The sequence below is a fragment of the Danio rerio genome, chromosome 8, assembly GCF_049306965.1.
Source record: "Danio rerio strain Tuebingen ecotype United States chromosome 8, GRCz12tu, whole genome shotgun sequence".
NCBI lineage: Eukaryota > Metazoa > Chordata > Actinopteri > Cypriniformes > Danionidae > Danio > Danio rerio.
In genome coordinates, this window is record NC_133183.1 from 51,736,789 (window position 1) to 51,760,720 (window position 23,932).

Here is a 23,932-nt window from a genome sequence, read left to right on the forward strand (position 1 = left end):
GTGAATGTTTTACTGATCACCATTACATATCTTAGTGACAGGACATGTATATTTATCTTCTGCAGTAGCATAAAGCTCACCTGATATTTTATTAGCAATCAAATAAAACAATAAATTAAACAATCTAGGAAGTTAGGAAGGTCTTATTTTTATTTAGATTAAAAGTCATACATTGCCAATAAAAATATATATTTATATATTGTTATTATTACATAAAAATTCTTAAATCTTTTTTTAAATGTAGGCATGTTAACTGGAAAAAACAAAGCACAAAATTAAAAATGCATTCTTTGCCGTGTTTAATGCTCTGTAAGCTTTGGAGTCTGTCTACAAACTGCATTCACAATTGGCCAAGAGGCTTTTTTTTCACCCCCTAATCTAGTGACCGGCTTCACATGAGATGAGAAGAGCAAAACAGTTTGAGGCTGACTGCCCTGACTTACTAAAGCATTAAAGTCTCGTCTGACTCACCCGACACAAACAAAACACCACTGAACCGCTCCACACTAAAATTAGGAGGGAGATCTCTCAGCAAGCACACATTGTTTATGGAGTTGTCTGAAAGTCCCCTACAGTCAGTCCCCAGTTTAGCTGCACACACCCGATACAGTTACACAGCCTTTAATTAACAACGGCCTCACTGAAACTCCAGTTCCACACTTCAGATACAACTTGCTGTTCAAATGAGACATTTTATCTTCTAAGTCATATACAACATATCATTTTATTTGATCAAAATCCAATCCCCTAAGGAAATGATATGGTGAAAAAAACATGGAAATGTGAACACGGCATCAATAATCTTGTTTTTTTTACCTTATTCTGAATAAGACAATATTACGATTAAGGTGTTAAAGGTGTTTTTATGACAATGTCATGATTAAGGTGTTAGGGTATTAACATTTTTCCATGTAAAAATCTGTTATTAATAGCACACCCTCATGTGGTTCTGCAAAATTGTTGCAAACTATTTATACTGTATGGGTTGAATTTAAACAACAGTTAAATTGAGTAATGTTCAACTTCATTTTTTTGTTTAAATTCAGCCCAAATAAATTGTTTGCAACCATTTTACTTAAAAAGAAAAACAGTCAATCCAAGGAACCATCTTTTAACTTTTTTTGAGACGCAAATTACAACAATTCACATGCAATCTAACAGACAGCAACAGTCCTGACTTGTTTAAAGGTACCAAAAATTATCTGAAAAAAGACCATATCAGCCTTCAGTGCTTCATTCCAAATGTTAATAAAGCTATGAGAATACATTCATGTGCACATTAAAAAAATTGTTCAACCATTTCTCCTTTTCAGTGTCAGTATAGGGTGCACGCTATTTCTTTATGTACAGTGCATGGTCATGCTGCTTATATTTACTTAGGATGCGCCTGTGCTTTGTTTCAAACAGACGAAGTAGCATACATGCATCAAGGGCATGCATAAGTCCTCAGTGCTTGTGAAAGCTACAATATTTTGTTTTAAATTCACAAAAAAGTACTTTTATAGCTTAATCATTTTCAGATTGGTCCACTGAAGGCATATGGACCATTTTGAGAAAGAATCAAAGAGCTCTCGGATGTAATCCAAAATATCTTACGACAATATCAAATTACGACATTTGAGTAATTAATAACACAATTTTTATTTTTGGGTAAACTACAACTGGCTTGGTTTGGGACTTGTGGACCTGCGTTTCGGTGGATTTGATCTTCTGTGTTTGGACTTTCAGCAGCGAAATTTAACCCACACTGAACTAAACTAAACTGAACTTCAACTCTGAAAACTGGACTGAACGTTTTAATTCACTAAAACTTATATGTTAAGCTGCTTTGGCCCAATCAAAATTGTAAAACGCTATAGAAATAAAGGTCACACTTTACAATAAGGTTCATTAGTAAATGTTACTTAATGCATTTACTAACATGAATAAACAACGAACAATACATTTACTACAGTATTTGTTCCTGTTTGTTAACGTTAGTTAATGAAAATACAGTTGTTCATCGTGAGTTCATGTTAACTCATGGTGCATTAACTAATGTTAACAGGCATAAGTTTGGATGTTAAAAATGCATTAGTAAATCTTCAATTATGAGTAATAAATGCTGTACAAGTGTTGTTCATGATTAGTTTATGGTAGTAAATGCATTAACTAAGGAACCTTATTGTAAAGTGTTACCGAGATAAAGATGAATGGAATTGAATTTAAGGACAGTGTTGGCGGCAACACATCACAGGAAATGCAAGTTATTTAATCTTATTACTTTTTCAAGTAACTAGTAAGGTAGCACATTACCTTTTAATTTTCTAATAAACTATCTAATTCCAAAGAGGCAGCTTAGCATAAAGTTAGTTTGACCTGCACTCTTAAGTATAAACATTTTCAGCTTGGGGTTTATACTCATTTTCCTTAAAAAGTAAATAAGTAACAAACGTAGGTACTTTTTTAAAGATTATAAAATGGTATTTTAAGATATATTTCTTTCCCCAACACTGGTTAAAATATTGGTTGTAGAATATTACTGTCATGTCCTCGTTTTATATGTTGTAATGCATATGTTAGTTAATGGCAAGCTTATCAACAAACAGTTTTTCTTCAATATGGTAGCAAAAACAGTTTGAGTATTTCATTTTTTATTTCACAAAAAAGCTTTAACTTAACAAAAGTGCGGCTAATTATTTGACAATTATTTGTCAAGACATGGCGAATACAAAATCTTGCTCAAATCCTTTACTTGAGTGCTTTTGTGTGTGTTTTCCTGTCACAAAATGTGACAAACACTTCTATATTAGTTAGTATGATAGATTGATTAAGATGTGTACTGTACTTGGGTAGGCAATGTGACCAATAAAGGAATATGAATACCCAAACAAAATATCTTTGATTTGTGTTGTTGTACCTTTAGAAAATCTGTTTTCATGCTAATTAAAGTGTTGTACGGTGTTTGAGAGAGCTTAACATGCTGCAATTTAAGAAAACATACGTAATTACAAAAACACCTGCAAATTAGCATAAGATCTTCATCTGTTTAATAGCATAAATGCTGTAAATCCTCACAATACATACACATAAAAACACACTGCATTTTCACACAACGCAACCAACTTAATAAAACACGCTGCATTTTCTCACAATGAAAACAAATTATAAAAACGCCTGCAATTTCTCACAACACTTGCAAAAACATCAGAACACAATGGAAATGTTTCAAGGGGACCCAAAAACATGACGAATGCTGCTGTGTCATGACTATTGCTCAGTAAAGTTGTAGATGATCCTTAAAGGGTGAGTTTTTTGTTTGTTTCTTTTAGCTTTTGTATTTAATTAGTCTAAATAACCATAGCCTAAGTAGCCGGTCAGTCACATTTTAGGGTCCCTTTTGCAGTTGTCTGCGTGCTATTTGAAACTGTTGAGAGAAATTGTAGGCATTTTTGCTATTTGTTTGCATTGTGAGAAATCGAATGTTTTTTTTTTGTTGTTTTTTTTTAATGGGTTTGCATTGTCTAGCTTTGCAGCACGTGTACTAACAAACGGATGAAGATCTTCTCTTAATTTGCTGGCGTTTTTTTTTAAATTCCATGTGTTTTCTTAAATTGCAGCACGTTAAGCTGTCTCAGCCACCATATGTGTTGTCTTCATTGAGTTAATATCTGAATATTGTTTTCCAAGTAAATGTACTGAATGATATGGAAGTACCCTGATTTTTAAATATAAACTTGGCATAAATTGTAAACTTGTCCGTCCAATTGGATTAATGGTTGGAAATTAATTGATGGAAATGTTCTTAGTATCTTTAAAGATATTGATTCAGGAGTGTGTCGCACTTTAAATAAAATCTTTCTGTGTTTAAACGATGAAACGTGTAGAATGCAGATGCTGAAATGAAGCCTATGTGTTCATTTCCTTCTTGTGAACATGTGTTTTAACAGAAAGGCTCTTATTGCAGGTTTGTGCAAGTCTGCATCCGCCTGCAGCGCAAAGCACCATCTAAGCAACCTGTTTGTGTTTGTGTGAGTCGCTGGTGTTGAGCAATAACACGTCTGCACATTTACAGGGGTTTGTTTTTTGCTTCTTTTCTAACTTCTCTGTGTCTCTGTCTTTTCCTTGGCCTGCGGGTGAAGACTGACATAAACACTTCCCGCACCTCCACCCAATCGATCAAACTGAGGGGAAAAGAGCAAATCATGGATTAGCCTTTCCAGTTAAAGTACAACCTGAACCAGCAAACGGAAAGCCAGCTCAACTCTCAGATAACATTTAGTCAACTCAACTTGTACTTTCTCTATTACTAAATATATGTAGTAATCAGAGCACAGAGCAAAAGACATGCGGTAAAGGTGAATTGGGTAGGCTAAATTGTCCATAGTGTAGGAGTGTGTGTGTGTTTCCCAGAAATGCGTTCTGACTTCAACTGTATATAAAAATGGATGAACACAGATATAATAACACGGGTAGATTCCTTTTATATACTATTTGTGCTGATAAAAAGTTTTGATACAAAGTCTACATGCATTAGCATGTTAAAACAACTTTAAAGCATACACTACAGTTTAAATGTGGTTCATCAATGTTTCTTGAGCAGCAAATTAGCCTCGTGTGACTGAAGCAAATTTATCTTTGCATTACAAAAAAAAAAGAAAAAAAAAACTGACATTGTTGGAAGTTAAACTGGGATGAACCCAGAGAACGTGTTAAGTGAATGTGGACAGCCAGGTTCAACGTTCATCCTCTCTAAGACAGGAAGAATATTTTGGGAATGTGCTTTTGCTTCATGTTAGAACACGGCAAAATTACCCGGAGAAAACCAGAGGAACAACCTCTCCAAAAATGAAGCTAAAAATCACCGCCACAAAAGACTTTTTCACACTAAGCTTAACCCTGGGTTATATGTGTTTTTTGTTTTACAGATAGCAGTAGGCAGTGTTGTAAAATAACAAATTACAAATACTCAAACTACTGTAGTTGAGTAGTTTTTTCACAGGAATTGTCATTTACTAAGTAGTTTAAAATCTGTACATTTACTTTCCTTGAGTACATTTTTTGTGCAGTATCAGTAAATTTACTCCACGACTTTCCTTCAACCTGCTATTATTAACTAACGTACTATTATTAGCTAACTATTATTTCCTGTCTATGGGGATTAGAAAAATCTGTGACTCCCGTCCAATCAAATCACACATAGAAAGTAAATCACGTCATGATGAACTACTTCAAGACATGGGCGATTTATAATTGCAGCAAACTGTTTGGAAGCATTAAAAGTGTCTAAGAAGATGTCTAAAATCTTTAAACGCATTGACTCACAGATTGTTTATATGCACGTCACTGATGAAAAAATGACGGATGTTTACTGTATGAAGACCGAAATGGCCATAAACACCCAGCATGCACAAGACGTCCACATGACGTCAGATTGAAGTTGTACCTCAGCGTCATGGGAACATTGCATTTTGTTTGGAAATGAAAACCGGGTTGACGTCAGAACTCAACGTCAGACTAACATCAACGTCCAACCTAAAATCAATCAAATATCAATGTCTAATGATGTTACAGTTTGACGTTGTGTGGACGTTACCACTATGACATCTATCAGACATTGGATTTCGGTTGCCATACCTGACAAATAAATGTCAGTATTTGACCTCAATATGACGTTGGGTGAAGATGTTGGCTCGACATTTTGGTTACTTTCCAACACAACCTGAAGTCAACCAAATATCAACATTATTCGATGTTGTTATTGGACATCAAAATAACGTTGTCCTTAGACATTGAATTTTGGTCACCTGACATAGCAACCTAAATCAAACCTAATATTAACGTCTTATGATGTTGTGCACCTGCTGGGCAACAATTAAATGCACTACAGAATGTTACGTTTACACACATCCACAAATTACATGTAAACACATCAGCATTTCACAGCATAATACTCACCAATCACTACTCTTGAGTACTTTTGAAAGGTCTACTTTTAACTTTGATCAATATTTACAACAGATACTTTTACTCTACTTGCACTACATTTTTATAGGTGTAAGTAATTTTTATTGGTATAAGTAATGGTACTTTTACATAAGTATGATTTTTCAGTACTCTTTCCACCACTGGTAGTGGGCAATAATATAAATATACAAAAAGCCAGAGCCATTGTGTAAACACTCTACATATTGTGTTCAATTTTCAGTCACACTGACAGTGCAAATAAGCAAATATTACAGTTAACCTAAGGTTAATGAATACTCAAGATTAAATGTTGCCCCAGGTTATTTATGAGCAGTGTAAAAATTAACACAATGTACCCTAGGCTGCATAGTTCCCTGGTACTGTTCATATTGTGAAATACTGAAACAAACATATTAAATATAGAGCAGTGTATCCCAGGAGCAGGATTGAAAACAACTGCTTCAAAAAAATTTACGGTTTTCAGAATAACTGAGTAAAGCTTATTTTGAAAATTAATATTTTTATCCATTTCTCAGTGTATTTTGCAGCCTGATCTCATGAGCAAACGTAAGTATTTTACATTTTGTCAGTTTAGTTTCTAATTCATACAAATTCGAGTTCAGTCATACAAAAATGTACGATTTTGAAAAGAAGGCGTGGTACCCAACCCAACCCCTAACCCCAACCGTCATTGGGTGATGAGCAAATTGTACTGAATTGTACGTATTAGATTGTTCATACGAATTAGCCACTAAATCAAAAAGTTACGAATTGCAGTGAGATTGCGTTGGTATTTTGGTGCATTTAAACAAAACAGATTTATTAAACAGATATATTTATTAAAATAATGTTTTAGTCACCAAACATATTTAGAAACTAAAAGATAATACAATTAAATTCAAGCTAAATATTGCAAAGAAAAGGTACAACCTACAAAATATCGACTACATTTGTCAAATATTTTACTTTTCTTGATTTTTTAAATTTGTATTTAATATTTTTCTATGACATAAATTTGGGTGTACTAGTTTTTAGGACAGTTATCTTAATTTATTTTGTTAGATAAGCTCCAGATTTGGCTTCAGTGCTGATTATCTATATGCACAAATACAATATTGTATAGCTTCCTATTAAAAATATTAATTTAAAAGAGAGATTTGTGAGGGGTGTACTTTTATACGCTGAACCCTGTAAATGTCAAATGCTATTTTTCTGCCTCTTCAAAACTTCTACCGCTCATTTTACACAAATTCCATTTGATTGATAACAACAGCTAGTTATTCAGTTTCATAATTGAACTGTCCAGAGTTAATCTAGTTTGCTTATATCAGTTCATTTATGAAATGTTTGTTCATTTGAATTACGAAATAACAAAGAACTGCAAGCTTAGTGATACTCCTATACTTGTACTGCAATGTTTTAACTTGTATAGTTTCTTGAGATGTGTTTATGGCACCTTGACAATGTATAGGCTGACCCAGGATTAATTATTTCAAATGTGAAAAGCCATAAAGTCCATTGAAAAACACATTAAATGGTTAAACACCACAACCTATATACAGTTTACACCTCTTCCCATCATTTGTTTTAGAAATGAAAAACCAAGAACAGAAGCCAGAACATCCGTTTGGGTGTTGCAGTCTGCAAATGCGGCAATAACATCCTGTTATTAACACACTGCACAGATTGCAATAGCACCTCATTTTCAGGTTAAAGAGTTGAAATGGAAGTAAACAAATCAGCTTCTGCTTTACTCTGTGCACTTAAACACTCAAATGTTTCTCTCAAATGTCTCTCAAATGTTGTTTACTTCCCTCCTGTCATCTTTTTCCTTCTTTACTTTCTCAGAGGAATGTGCTTCACCTGACCTTAACCTCACCCCTACTCCACTCCACTCCACACACACACATACACACGGAGGGGAATTCCTCCCACAGATGGAGATAAAGCAGAGTCCACTGTAAACATGGGTGGCCTGCACTTGTCACGCTGTTCCTTAATGCTGTTGCGTTAATTTAGAGAGAAAAGAGACTAAACACGTCCATCAGCACTGAATCCAGATGCACGACACTAAAGATCCACCACAATACAGGCACACAAGCAAAACAGACATGGTCTTTTTTTCATCACACGTTTTATATCAACGTATATTTTGTTTAAAGAAAGGGTAGCCCTTTATTTTGATGGTCCATTTGAGTAATAGTAGTCTGTTTGCTTGATATCTGTTGCTACTACTCCTTTAACAGACATTTAACTGACTATAAGAAACTTTGCAAGTACATGTCAACTTACACTAACCCAGACATCTGCTGTGTAAAACATATGCTGGATAAATTGGCAGTTCATTGTGCTGTGGCGACCACTGATTAATAAAGGTACGAAGCCAAAATGAAAATTGATGAATGAATATGATTGGAGCAGGTGGCACGGTGGCTAAGTGGTTATCACTGCCACCTCACAGCAAGATGTTCACTGTTTTGAGTCCCTGCTGGGCCTGTTGGCATTTCTGTGTGGAGTTTGTATGTTCTCCACGTGTTTGCATAGGTTTCCTACAGGTGCGCCGGTTTCCCCCACAGTCCAAACACATGCGGTATAGGTGAATTAAATAAGCTAAGTTGTCTGTACTGTATGAGTGTGTTTGTGAATGAGTGTGTATGGGTTTTCACAATACTGAGTTGCGGCTGGAAGGGTATTTGCTGTGTAAAACATATGCTGGAATAGTTGGCAGATCATTTCGTTGTGGCGACCTCTGAAATAGAGACTAAGCTAAAGGAAAATGAATGAATGAATGAATGAATGAATGAGGCATGACAATGCATTGCATAACAGGAATGAACCTTAACACAGCATCTTTAAACGGGAGATATTTGTGGAACAACAGTACGTTTCGAACACAACAAATAAAACTTCTCACACAACATTTACGACAGCGCTGTCCTTATTGTTTAATGACAGCTGTGTGTGTGTGACAGAGAGAGAGAGAGAGAAGTGTACTGCTGTTTGTAAAAAGAGGTTTGAAGAGGGGAAACTCAAACAAACCAGGCTGCTCTTATCTTCCTCTCGCTACGCCTGTACACTAAAGGCTTTGGTCTCTCTCTTCGCTTACACTCCCACAGTTTGTTTGTTCCTATCCTCACACCATCCTCCTATATTTAAATGACACTCATGCCACTGACGCACTTCCCACCTTATCATTAACGCCAACCTGTTTTTTTTTTTTTTTCTATCTTTCCTTGCAAAATCCTAGACTTGAGAAATGTGTGTTTTATGTTGTGACAGACAATACATTTTCAGTTGATTTTAATTAATGAAAATCTGATTCTGATTGATGATTTGATGATTCCAATTTCCATTATTTAAGCTAGAAACAAAAAAAAAACATGAGTATACCATTTTATGCAAAAGTTTGGGCAATTTTCATAATTGCAAGCCATAGCCTGCCGGTCTTTTAAATCAGCAGTTTCATTTGGATATATATTTTTTTGCCCTAGGGAAAAAGCAACATTTCAGTTCAGACATTTATTTAATCAACAGATGGATTGCAATTTAAGTCTCAACAAAAACGGACAGGTGCAAAAAATTGTGGCACCCCAACAGAATAATGATATTTACAGTTGAATTCAAAATTATTAGCCCCCTGAATTTTTAGCCCCCCTGTTTATTTTTTTCCCCAATTTCTGTTTAACGCAGAAAAGATTTTGTCAACATATTTCTAAACATAATAGTTTTAATAACTCATTTCTAATAACTGATTTATTTTATCTTTGCCATGATGACAGTAAATATTATTTTACTAGATATTTTTCAAGACACTTCTATACAGCTTAAAGTGGCATTTAAAGGCTTAACTAGGTTAATTAGGTTAAGTAGGCAGGTTAGGGTAATTAGTTATTTTATAACGATGGTTTGTTCTGGACTATCGAAAAAATAGCTTAAAGGGGCTAATAATTTTGTCCCTAAAATGGTTTTTAAAAAAATTAATAACTGCTTTTATTCTAGCCAAAATAAAGTAAATAAGACTTTCTCCAGAAGAAAAAAAATATTATCAAACATACTGTGAAACTTCCTTGCTCTGTTAAACATCATTTGGGAAATATTCAAAAAAGTAAAACAAATTCAAAGGGGGCAAATAATTATGACTTTAACTCAGGGCCGGCGCGTCCAAAGAGGTGACCTAGGCGGCAGAATAGAGAGGGCAGTGTCCCCGAAACTACCATCGCCACCCGCGCCCTCATCCGCGTCTAGGGTGGCAGAATACAGAGAGCGCCGTCCTCGAAACTACCCTCGCCACCCGCGCCCACAGTTATATCCACATCTAGGGTGGCAGAATAGAGAGGGCAGCATCCCCTAAACTACTCTCGCCTCGAATTTTCATCCTTGCACAATTTCTCCTGTTCAGTCAGGTACTTTGGGTCATCGTCCTGCTGAAACTGTCACGGTTGCGGGTGCATGCGCTGTTTCTGCGGTTTTGATGTTGTCAGGTGGTTGTGTTTTGGGCCTTATTCAGTTGTGTCTATATCTGAGCGGCAGTGCCTTACTTGGTTGTCAGTACGTTATCTGTCTGTGTTTTGTCTGGACTCTCCTTGAACGCTTCTCTGCCATGCATCTAGAACATTATTCACACCCTGCTACTACATGTATCATTGTTATTTTGTTTTGGACTTGTTTTGCACCCTTTTGATTTGATTTATGACCATTGGTCATTACAACACTTGCATTTGGATTCACCTTGTTGTTTTCTTTTTCTTGATTCAGCATGACAGAAACATCCAACCCTGTCGTAACTTTAGCCACTTGGCTGATTTCCAAACATTGTTCTTCAGAATCTGCTGATACTGGGTGGAATTCATGTGAGCTTTAACTCTGACAAGTTTTCCAGTACCTGTGCTTGCCACATATCCCCACAGCATGATGGACCCTCCACCATATTTTACAGTAGAGAGCAGGTTCCTCTGCTGGAATGCTGTTCTTTTTTTACCATGCAAAGCGCCTATAGGTGTGGATCTGTCCAAAGTATATTTTTCCAAAATGATTCAGGCACATCTTTCCTTCTCAAGACCTGGGGCCTCATGTATCAACGCTGCGTACGCACAAAAACTTTGCGTACGCCAGGTTTCACGCTCAGAATCGCTCACGTTTGGATTTACTAACAATGAACTGAACGTGGGAATGTGCGCACCTTCACGGCAGCTTTCTGGCTGGCGTACGCACATTTTTTGTGCGTGTCTGTTTTATTTCCATTGGCGACTCCTAGAGGCAGTTGTGTTAAATTCCTCTCTACAAAGTGTCTGAGCCTTGCAATGGCAGCTGTATGAGACGGGTTCAGCAGGTATATAAGGTTTCCATACCATACAGTTGACCAGCTAAACATTTAAGCACAATTTGCAGCAGTCGCCTGTTTTCCCAATGTAATCTGAGCAATCTACTGCACGCACATTGCTATAAAGACACTATCTGAAGATGAATTTGCATGTGTGAATCAGAAACATTTCCATTCAATAAATGTGCAAATAAAATATGATGCTTATTGATATGAACTTATTGATGATTCCTACTTGTCTTTCTCGTGATAAATAGTTGGCAAAATCTGATATGTAGCGGGGGAAAAACCAAGAAAGAGTTCATCAGACGCTGGATTCGAGCCGAATTCATGCTCGAACGTATCAATTCATGATCAACAGCGTCTTAGGAGCGCGCCACTGAGACTGTTAAGCGTACTTCAACAGTTTACAGATATAAACCACACTATTTCTTTTTTTTTTTTAATGCACTCAGTGCGATATGTTCAGACCCGACTGTGTTGACCGCATCAGCTAAACTCCCCCACTCTATTTTTTTCTTTTGTTGTTAATTCCAGAGAACAAACTTGCAAATAACACCGCTTTTCTCAGCTTTTCACCGCTTTTCTCGGTCTACCTCCGAAAGCAGCACCTCCAATTCACATTCTGTTCAAAGTTTCTCTTTTTGCTTGCTTTTGCCATTGCTTTTTCGTTGGGTTTTGCCATTAGCATAGTCATTAGCATATTCATACGGGGGAGGAGGCAGGGAGGGGTTTTGTGCTCGTGCATGTTGCGCTCAGTTTCACGTTCATTCAGATGTACAAAAGAATATGCGTGAGATTCGGCGTACGCAGTGTTTCATACATCTGAAATTTTTTCTGCGTACGCACATTTACAGCTTTGTGCGTACGCAATGTTTTAGTAAGATTTCCACGCAAGTCTTCGTACATGAGGCCCCTGGTCTTGTGGCCTTCCATTTTCTTACTATATTTCTGACTGTGAAGATAGAGACTTTAAAGCTCTTTGACAGCTTTTTGGATCCTTCTCCTAATTCATGTTGGTGAATTATCCTAGTTTTAAGGTCATTAGGAAGTTCTTATGAGGTTCCCATGTTGCTACCTTCTGGTTCACAATGAGGAGAATCACAACTAGCAATCAGCTATCTTAAATATTCTTTTTCGGGATTGGCTGCACCTGTGTTAGGATTGTTAAGGTTCACTGAGTCAATCAAATCAATTTTGTACTGTTATCAATCAGCATTAAGTTACCACAGGCTTTGAAATCCACACAAAAAAGAGGCACAAACTTTTGCATAGCCTATTTTTCAGTTTAATGTAATATCACACATATCCATATTGCTACACTAAGTATATTTATGTCTGAAAAACATGACATTATCTAGCTTCTCTAGAAACCGAATGGCATTTCACTGCAATCTTCTCTTATAAAGAAAGTGCACATAGCTATGCAGCCACAGAGGTGTGCCAGATTTTTGCATGAAAATATGAATAAGCGGTAAGTGGTTTAAATTATATGGTATAATTCAAAAACAATAAAAAAAAAAAAAACATACAGTGATGATCTGACTTTAGCTTTGTGAAATTATGTTGGGGGACAAAAACAGGTTAAATAAAAATCCCGATCCACTCTCTGCTGCAGATGATGCTTATGAAACAGCTGGAATAATGACATTGAAATGAAATTCAGATGTCAAAATCTGGAATCAGAGAGTGCGAGAAATTTAAATATATATTGAGAAAATAACCTTCAAAGCTGTCTAAAATAAGTGCTTAGCAATGCACATTGAAAATTAAAGCTTTTTATATATTTACTGTAGGAAATTTACAAAATGGCTTCATGAAACATGATCTTTAATATTCTAATAAAAACAAGGTTTTAACAGTACTTTGGAAAAAGAATAAAAAGACATATCTGCATTATAATATCTCTAAGATTAGAGGACCAGAAACAAATAAGTGTACATTTTTACCACTGTTTAAACACAAGAATTAATTATTTGTGTTTCAATCTCAGTGGTACAATCAGACAAATAAACAAGGTGCTCATTAGGTAAAATTGGTGCATTGTTGGCATACAGATGATAATGAGGCCCGAAAAATCTCAGTAATTAGTCTAAAGAAAACAAGTAAATGTTAAAAGTAGATGACAGTCGGCGTCAATAACCTAATGGTTAACTGCGCCAACTTATGTTGCTTACAGTGACCCAAGTTTGATTCCAGGCTCAAGGTCCTTTGCCGACCCTTATACCTCTCTCTGCTTCCAATACTTTCTTGTCTGTAAACTCAACTGTCCTATCCAAATTCAAGGTGTAAAACCCCTAAAAATTATTATAAAAGTAGACAACCTAAAACTGACCCCTGAAGGACACCAGTGGAGACAGAGCTGATCCCGGACCTATAAAAACCCATGGAAACTGGCGGAGCCAATAAAATCTGTCCTGCATATTCAGCTGTATTGACCTCTGTTAGCACATTGTTACACACTTCGTACCTTAAAATTGCAATGTGGTTTGTATACAAGTCAGGATGTGAAAAGGCTTGCATGCTATTTTAATGCCACAAAAGAATTAATTGACAGAAAGGAGGACAACAGGTTAGCGAGCTGATTACAGATCTGTCTAGATGACTTGGTAGCATGCAATCCTTACTGTCATACACACACACACACAGATGTGTCTTTTCCCCCAAGGCGATGTGTGTTCGCCAGTATAACTGAGTAAGAGCTTGTTGTTAAAAGTGGTCGATTCATCAAATTAAAATGTGGGTTAGATAAGAGAACTCAGTCCCACTTTATATAGAGCAGATACTTTACTGCAAAAAAAAGTAATTTGTTAGGAACAGTATACTTAAAGAAAAACTGGTAGAGAACGGTTAAAGTAAGTGACAGGCTTAGTTTTGTGTAGATTAAAAATGAGTAATTCCTGATGTAACTACAGAAATTCATAAATATATCAAGATAAAATAACATGCATGTTAAATTAAAAGTACAGTGTGCTTATAAATGTGCACAATATATTCAAATATGTTAATGCACTCATTATGGATATATAATTAAAAATAAAAATAAAAACTTGCAGTTGAATGCAGGCCCATAGCCAGGGGTGGTTCGGGTGGATCGAAAGACCCACCCCTCAATGACAAAGCTCCAGAATTTGTCCCATACATGAGCTTATTTGTCCTATTTTGACTGCTACTCCATTATAAATAGTGAAAATAACCCATCGAAAAAGGCTTTACGGTCGAGTCTAATTCTCTGTTGATCGCCACATCGGTGTGACTTGAGTTAATCAGTTTGGCCAACACAAACTATTTTTCAACATACAATCTGATGTAAGTAAAGACATCCTTACTGTACTAATTTTCCACATTTTTCGAGTGGTTTTCCCTGTAGTTGTTTTGATGAATCCTTTATCCAAAGAGCATCGACCAAATATTTTAATTTACCCCCGAGTGCTTTTTGTTTGTTTTTCTGGATCTTTACTGTACTGTTTTTAAATAGAAAAAACAGTTTACAAGTAACTTTTATTCTAAATCTTGAACTTGAAACTAAAAAATAACCGATAAACAGGTGTGAAGCACCAAAAGCCGCCCATAATAAGATTGTTTTGAATATTAATTTGGCTATCGTTGACTAACAGCTAACACACGATGTAACAGTTAAGCAATGACAAACGGAAGTGGATCTTGAGCTTGCAAATGCGTTTAAATCCGTAAACAAAGCGGTACACGCATTTTCAACATAGTTTTAGAGGTGTTATGAGAATATTAAGAGTAAACCAGATACAGTACAAGCCACATGGTGCGGTTACAAATAACAAAACACAATTAAATACATAATTTGCAAGCTAGAGAAAAGAAAGTCGCAACCATTTTATTTGCACTTAAGTTACTTACACTTGTGAAATGGAGGAAGAAACTGATCCATGAACTGTGTACTGTAAAGTTCCTGTCAAGCTCTGACAAAGTCTCATACACCAATGCAAGTTTACAGTGCATTTAAAGTGCATTACTAACACTTAAAATCAGCAAAAAGGTTTAAAACTTTGTACATGTTTGTTACATGGTCTAGATGTTGTAACAATATTGTAATATTTAATTTAATTTTAACTTTCGCTCTATACACACAGTCTTCCTTTATATTGGGCGAACGTGTAATGACTAGTAATATGTCAAAGATGTTTTGAGCAAAGACCAAGAAGTGTTACAGATATTTCTTCTCTCTCTGGCATAATCACTGAAAGACATGTTCCTGTAAGGAGGAAAACAGATGAAGAAAAGTTGAGCGGGTTAAAGAGAGAGAGCGAGGGTGTTTTGATGTGAGAGGAGACCCCATATCTCTGCAGAGGGTCTACAGACATTGAAACCAGATGCACTTGTGCAGTCATGTGCTTGAATGTGTGTGTGTATGTATGCACTCAAAGGGGTCGCCGGAGATATATTTAGAAAGCCCAAACTTCATCCATCAAACAGACAGCTTCAGATTAAGCACTTGATGTAACTTTACATTGGGGCCTGCTCCAGCTTTCCTCTCTCTCTTTCTCAGTGTGTCTGTTTGGCTCTACCGCACACAGTCACAGTGAGCTGAGAAAACTCCCCCTGTCTGGGACGAGCTCTGGACCGTACTGTCAGGACACTGTCTGCTGGAAATAGCCTTTATGAGAAAAACAAACACCTAAAAGATCCGCTGCGTCCAACTCACACTGCATCAAACTGGGAGCAGAAGCATGAATATAACTCTTTGAAAACTTACAGAGACAAACTAAATCAGCTTTTCATGATTTATCATGATTTAACAACACATAACAGAAGCAACTGAAGGATCATTACCCCAATATAAAGCACTATGGTGATGGTTTTTCTTTGTGATCAGATTAAAAACTGAGGTGTTGTGCATCTTTGGTAATCATCATTGACTGACACTAACATTATGTGTCCTTTGGTTATGTGATTATTGGTTGTTTTGTCTGGCAGTTGTATTTGTCTTTGAATGAAATGAGTGTGATCTTGTTTTTTTGGTTCATTTATTTTCCTTTGGCTTAGTCCCTTATTTTTCAGGGGTTGCCACAGCGGAATGAACCACCAACTATTCTGGAATATGTTTTACACAGTGGATGCCCTTCCATCTGCTACCTGGTACTGGGAAACACCCATACACTCTCGCATTCTCACACACACACACACACACACACACACACACACACACACGCACACACACACACACACACACACTCATACAGTATGGCCAACTTTCATTCATTCATTAACTCATTCATTTTCCTTCAGCTTAGTACTTTTATTTATCAGTATTATTTATTTATTTATTATTTTCCAGCCACAACCCAGTACGGGGAGAACATACAAACTCTGCACAAAAAGGCCAGCCAGGACTCCAACCAACGACCTTAAACTTATTTACCTTATTTAACTGCTGTTTTGGGGGAAATGGCTTCTTATCAAAAGGAGGCTCATCTAATTATGCTGCTTACTTTACTGGTCACATATAATATACAATGTGCATGACAGGGAAAAAAACTGAACAGTACCAGCAAAAATAATAGGTGAAATCTGGTGTTAATTATGGTCAATCAATTATAATCAACCATTATGATCAATGGAGCTGTCAGAAAATCATTTATGACTAACACAGTCTGTTAGAATAACATCTGTGCCCATTACAAATGATGTTCTATGGTTGCAGAGCATTAGAATGGAAGCGCTGTGGCCACTCAGTGAGTGTTAGTATCTGCCCCACAGAGAGAGGGTGAGAGAGTGTGTGTGTTATAGTCTGTTTCTCACAGCAGGACACCCTGGCCTAATTATAACTTGTTTATATAGTGAACTTTTCCAGAAAACTGAGGTTTATTTGTGTGTATGATTGACTGAAGGTGAAGCACAGGTGAGCGCATTTTCCTCTGGGAATGTAAACCAAACATGAAGTTTAGAAAGATGCATTGTACATGAACACACACACACACACACACACACACATATCTGGACCTGGACCATCCTCTTCACAGCTGGTTTGGCAGTGTACATATGTGTGAGTGTGTGAACGCATTAGAGTTGCCAGGTTTCACTACAGTATCATTAGTGCCAACAGGTGTTAGGGCTGGAAGAGGATTTGTGTGTTGTGATTACTTTGTACAATGACAAGTGTGTACTGCATGTGTGTGCATATATCCTCAAAACAGCTCATTCCACTCACATCTAACGCAGTAAACTTTTTTTCTTTCCAGTTCAAGTGCACACGCACACACACTACACATTGAGTATCTGTCTGGTTTTGAGGTGGGAGAGTAAAACCGCTCGATGTCTGAAAGGGTAATCACTTCAAACTATTTACAAACACATCATTTCAGACAGGGAATATGAATCACTATATTGAGTCAGTGCAACGTATGACAAATGCATGAGTTTGTGTGTGTGTGAAGGAAGAGGGAGCGAGAGAGAGATCACGTACAGTAGACTCTTTGTGTAATGGAGAAAAACAGAGTGAAGGAAGATCCTCTGTGCAAAACACACTGAAACGGATGGTGTGTGTAAGAGAAAACAGACAATATTTATATATTGTAATAAATTATACAGTACATATTTTAAACTAAAAAAAAGTACTCTAAAAATGTTAGGTTGTTGTAACCCAACATTGGGTTAAATATGGACAATAGGTTACAACAACCCAGCATTTTTAGAATATATACTTTAGGTTTATCCTTTAACTCTCAGAAACTTACCTTAAACCTTTAACTGCCCCACCAAAAAACTAAGTTTTGGATTGCATGTAGCTAGAAAACACTTTTCCAACACATTCAATGAAACCTCTGCCAAATGGTTGATATGTCAGCTTATGAAAATATGAAGTGTAAGACCTATTTATTTAAAAACAAACTGAAAATAAGATATTTTAGAATACTAAATCTTTATTTTTTGAAGTTTGCCATACAATATTTTAGATTCTCATTTAACAAGTTTTCTTGTTTTGTTTTGTTTTTTGTTTTTTGTTTTACAATACAACCAAAATCAAGTGTAGGAGTGCAACATAATTAAGTCTGTTTGATTTTTTGTAAACAACAGTGCTGTGTGTGTAAACCATTATTTAAAACAGTTCTTCTTTAAATGACTTTAACAGTCATTATTTAAAACAGTCAAAATATGGTCAACCATTTGGTAGAGCAGACAGTTAAACGGTTAGAGTAAACATTTATTCTTGACATATACTTACAGACTTTCACTTCTAAAGGAAGCCGAAAACACATTTGATCATATTGCTTTCATGGTGTAGAACAGCTGTTCCCAAAGTGGGGGTCGCGGGACAATGACAGCGGGTCGTTTGGTGATTTCCAAAAGTCAAACAAATTTGATTAAGCTATTAGATTTATTATATTTTATCCATAAGGCACAAAACATAAAAAAGTTATTAGTTAATAGTTACAAAAAAAAGCAACAACATACAAATAAAAAGCCATCAGCCTTTTATTCCCAAGAATTGGTGTACGTTAGATTAGCAACACAGCAATAACATTAGCTGCAGCAGAACGTTCTAACACCTTTATGGCAATCAAATACAATAAAAATAAAAAAAATCCAGGTGGTGGTCTCCAACATTAAACCAAGAATAGACCTGTGTGCCCACCAATCTCATTAGGTGAGATTATTATCATCCATTTATTTTCTATTCAACTTAGTCCCTTTATTCATCAAGGGTAACCACAGTGGAATGAACCGCCAACTTACTCAGCATATGTTTTACGCAGTGGATGCCCTTCCAGCCACAAACCAGTACTGGGAAACACCCATACACACTCACATTCACACACATACACTACAGCCAATTTAGCACTATAGCTATAAACTTCACCTATAGCGCATGTCTTTGGGCTGTGGGGGAAACCAGAGCACCTGGAGGAAACCCACGTGAACATGGGGAGAACATGCAAAATGCACACAGAAATACCAGCTGACCCAGCCCGGGCTGGAACCTATGACCTTCTTGCTGTGAGGCGATTGTACTATTTGAGTTGTCATTATGCTTGTGTTTGTGTTGTCAATATGCTTGTGTTTGTATAGGCCTATTGTTGTGTGTGCATTGTTTGTATATTTATAACCAACTCAGAGGAAATACGGCGTCGCTAGGCATTGTTGTTTTGGGCATCATGGGCTGAAAATTTTGGGAACCTTAAGTCTACACTCTAAAAAACAAAATCACCATTTGTTCAGCACACTGTACTTTTTCTGTCATAAATACTAAGAATTGTGAATACGAATTGATTACATAAAAATATATGTTATGTCAACAATATTCGCTAAATGTTATGTCTACATGTTTAACTGAGTTTCTGGACAAACATTTTTGTGTTGAACAGAAATGTTGATATTTAAATAATTTGTGCTTGCGTGACGTGACGATCGAAAACTAAGTTTGTTTATCAGTTGCTTGAAAGAGTGGTGACACAGTGGCGCAGTTGGTAGCACAGTCACCTCACAGCAAGTGTCATGTTTACCAGTGAACAAACCACCAGATGTCGCTGGTAAACCCTCAGTCATGAAACTACAAATCTGCCAGTTAATGGACTTCAAGTTCATACATGCTTTTCACCCACACACCTGCTCACTCATCTAGCTTGATTACATTTGCACACCTGAGGACTTTCAGAGACTGATTAACACACACTATTTAAGCCACACATTCACCCCTTCAGTTGGCCGAGTCTTCTGTGACGCCGGGGAGTGACACCAACAACAACAGAAGGTAGGATCCAATATGCAGGTTTAATCTTAGTCAGGCAAGCAATGGTCAATACAGGTATGAACAGGTATGTGCGGGCAAATCCAGAGTCGAAGTCAGTAAACAGGCAATGGGTAAAAAGGCAGGCGGCTAAAACGGAATACTAGGATACAAAGCTAGGATCAGACACGGAGAAACAAGACAGGGAGAAACGCGTTGAAATGTCACTATACAGTAAACAAGACTCGGCAATGTGAATGATTGTGTGTGCTGCTTAAATACTGTGTGTAATCAGTCTCTGTAACAGGTTTCAGCTGGTGATGTAATCAGGAAGATGAGTGACCAGGCGTGCGTGATTGGAAGAAGTGCATGTATGGAAATGTAGTCCTGGGGAATGCGGAAGTGAAGTTTATGATGAAGAGGAAACCACCGATCTCCAGTCAATGATCGCTGGTTATCGTAACAGCAAGAAGGTTGCTGGTTCGAGACCTGGCTGGGTCAGTTGGCATCCCTGTGTTCACGTGGGTTTTCTCCGGGTACTCTGGTTTCCGCCATAGTTCAAAGACATGAGGTACAGGTGTCTAAGTGTGAATGGGTGTTTGCCAGTACTGGGTTGCAGCTGGAAGGGCATACCCTGTAAAACATATGCTGAACAAGTTGGCAGTTCATTCAGCTGTGGTGACCCCTGATGAATAAAGAAACTAAGCCAAAGTAAAATGAATGGATAAAGTAGTAAGTTTGTGTTCATTTTTAAGTAAAATGATTAAAAACTCCTAACTGCTATGATATGCTAACTAGAACTAATTACTTATTTTGCAAATTTGAAAAAAAATCATCCACTAAACAGAAAAAAATGTATTGACTCAATAGCAGTTACTGTTGCTTCAGTTGATGTGACAAGAATATCTTCATTAGTAAAATACAATAATCAACATTGCATAAAGAAACAAAATTATGTTAGCTGAACAAAAAATTGTTACTGAGAAAAACTAAAAAACAGTTGTTGAGACAACTCAAAGTTCTTACTGCATCAAGTTGCCTTATTTTTTTCTGTTTTCTCAACAATTTATTTTTTACAGTGTAGAACACGACCAAACTAGGACCTGCGGGCCAAAAATGGTCCATGGTAACCATTAAGTTGGCCTATCATCCCATCTGAGAAGAAAGGAGGAATGACAGGTATTTGTTTTTATAGATTTACCTAATAATTATTTTGTTTTATTGTAAAGCTATACAAAAAAGCAAACTGAAATTAAATGTTTCAATTACATGTTGCTTTCTCAGTACTTAGTTGTGGCTGGAAGGACATGCTATGTAAAACGCTTGAATGGTTGGCAGTTCATTCCGCTTTGGCAACCTCTGAAATAAAGACTAAGCCAAAGGAAAATTAATTAATTAATTAAATTTTGTAAATTAATTAGATTTATTGTAAAAACTGTCACTTGACAGATGCACAACATCGGCATCAGCAACTTGACTATTGTAAACAGCATTTAACTCCATAATGTTAACATGAATTATTTGGGGGTTTTTTTGTAATAAATTCATTATAAGGTATAAAAAAAAAGATATAATGCATTAAGTAATACCGTAATTTATAGTTATTTTTAAATATTAGGAAATAAAAAATTAGGAAATTACCCACGCCAACTTTAATGAAATACAGTTTGTATATTTACCTTCAGCCCACAACCCTCAATCAAGTTTGGTTTTTGGTCCTATATAAGAAAATGTTTGGGCACTTCTGGTCTAGAAGCAAACAAGCCAGAGACAAGATATAAACTTTGAAGGTGACGATTGTAAAAAGCAAATGTTCTCCTACCAGATTTGAACACAACCACAGAGTGATTAGTTTTTACTGATACCAGAGAAGAAATTAAAGCTTCTGATCTCTGTATTTTTTCCTTTTTGTCTTTGTTTAAATTGCATAAGCTTACTTAACAGTATTAGATTTAAACAGGAAAGAGCCCAAACATACACTCAAACCTAAAAAAGTGAAAGTGTACAGCATTAATAAAAATTAAAACACTGTGTGTAAGAGGAAAATATCCCTCCTTTATCTAATTCAGCAGGCATCTTAATGTCAAAATTACATAAAAACACATAAGAGATGCAAATCGATTTGATTTTAATAAACTACATTGATGTCAAAACAACATCAAGTGGACATCTGCAATTGACTTTGGCATCTAAAAACATGTTAAATAGGATAGATCTGTGATTAATATGACATAACTGTTTTCAAGGATAATTTTAGATGTCAATTGGACATTGTTTTAACATCAAGGTAGTTTATATGCATTGTAGAGATACAAAATTCTGTGTAAATTTCTCATCTGTACATTATACATTACGTTACATTATAATCTTTTATGCAATTTCTTTTTTCTTTCTTCTTTTTTTTATTTGGTGGTTGTCATTTGGCCATTCAGGTTTTGGTATGAAAAAAATGTGCAATTTTTATCTGTTTTTAATGTCAATTTGATGTCATTTTATCATCAAGGATCCCGCTTTGATCAAAAATGTATCTTAATAGCAGGAGTAAACAGGGCCATTTTTTTCAATTCCCAATGAGCCTGTATCCTCATAATTGCCATTTCCGGCTACACTGAAAATCATACAAGCAGCCACGTGTATAAATAACAGCAAGAGTTCTGGGGAGTGTGTTCAAACACTCAACACTTATGTTCTATGAAGGCACCTTTGTTTGGCAAAATCCCATTCAAACAATAAATGCTTTGCTGTGATTCCTGGCAACCTGCCGAGTTAAAGTCAGAAAACTGCTGAACCATCAAAGCCTCAATCAGTTCTCTGGATGTGTTTCATGATTGTTTGCATGTACACACGTGTTTCTGCGTTTAAACCAGTTATGTATCTTTTCCCAGAATCAGCAGAGCTCTGCAAATAACTCTTCTTCAGGCTGAAACAAACATGCACGCCTGCCAGATCCTCTGCTTGCTTGCAGACGGTCTTACTGCCAGCACTGCTATCTTTTTCTTTGCTTTCCTGTCTGACATGGAGTAAAGTTGGGTGGTGCTGCTGATGTCTTGCAGAAGAGTGGAAATGCCCACCCTTACTCCACCCGGGCCTGAAATACAACTACAGAACAGCCAGTGTTTTAAAAACATGCTCCTACACTTAAACGTCTTCAGTAAAAGTTGCCAATGTTTATACTTCTGCATATTCTGACCATGTAAATATATAGGGTGACCATACTTCAGAGTATAGCTAGCATCCCACACACACTGTGCAAAGTTCAGCTTAAAACAAGTTGAAATAACTTGGTTTTTTTTGTTGTTGGTTTGGCAAAAAATCTGTAAAAATGTCTGAACAACTACATTTCACGTGTTTACTAAACCTAAATCAAAATTTTCTCCATTAAGTTAAAAAGATCCATTTTTGTGAGCAAAACTTTGCAAGTTACCCAAAAAGCTACTGCCAACTTGTTACTTTAAGTTATTCTCAGAACTCAAAGGTTGCAGTATTTCTAACCCTAACAACAACGACAACCTGCACACCTGCAGAAAGACTTTTCAAGAGTTCAAACTTAGCTGATGATTGGTAATAAGCTAGTTTGGCATGCTGTCCCGGGAGAGAGCCCCGAGCTCAAAAGATCCTCGAGCCCGGAGCTCCCTTCCGTTGCAGGGCGAGAGGGGAGTTTGACTCGGGTAGATCTCGAGGACCCCCTCCCTCTTGCTGCGTGAGGGTTGCTAAGGTGATGCGTTGCTGACAGAATTGAATCGAATTTGGTGCTAATTTGGTTTAGTCAATTTACTTAAGTGTCATGTTTTTGGGAGTGTGGGAGGAAACCGGAGGACCCGGGGAAAACCCACGCAAGCACGGGGAGAACATGAACTCCGCACGAAACTGCTGATTGGTTGGGTGGATACCCGAGTCGGAGGCATTTTTTGCTGTGAGGCCACAGTGCTAGCCACTGGGCCACCGTGCTGCCCTGTAGAAAAGAG

The 23,932-nt window shown here is 36.7% G+C and overlaps 1 long non-coding RNA gene across 2 annotated transcripts; it reads left to right on the forward strand.

Annotated features, from left to right (window-relative positions):
- The first annotated feature begins 6,367 nt into the window (after positions 1 to 6,367).
- LOC141375908 (uncharacterized) lies at positions 6,368 to 23,306 on the forward strand. Of its 2 annotated transcripts, XR_012384719.1 has the most exons (4): positions 6,389 to 6,513; positions 17,482 to 17,566; positions 21,047 to 21,146; positions 22,853 to 23,306. It is a non-coding gene; the product is annotated as an uncharacterized lncRNA (long non-coding RNA). The 2 variants fall into 2 exon arrangements; XR_012384720.1 differs by lacking the exon at positions 17,482 to 17,566 and having other exon boundaries at positions 6,368 to 6,513.
- The last annotated feature ends 626 nt before the right edge of the window (positions 23,307 to 23,932 follow it).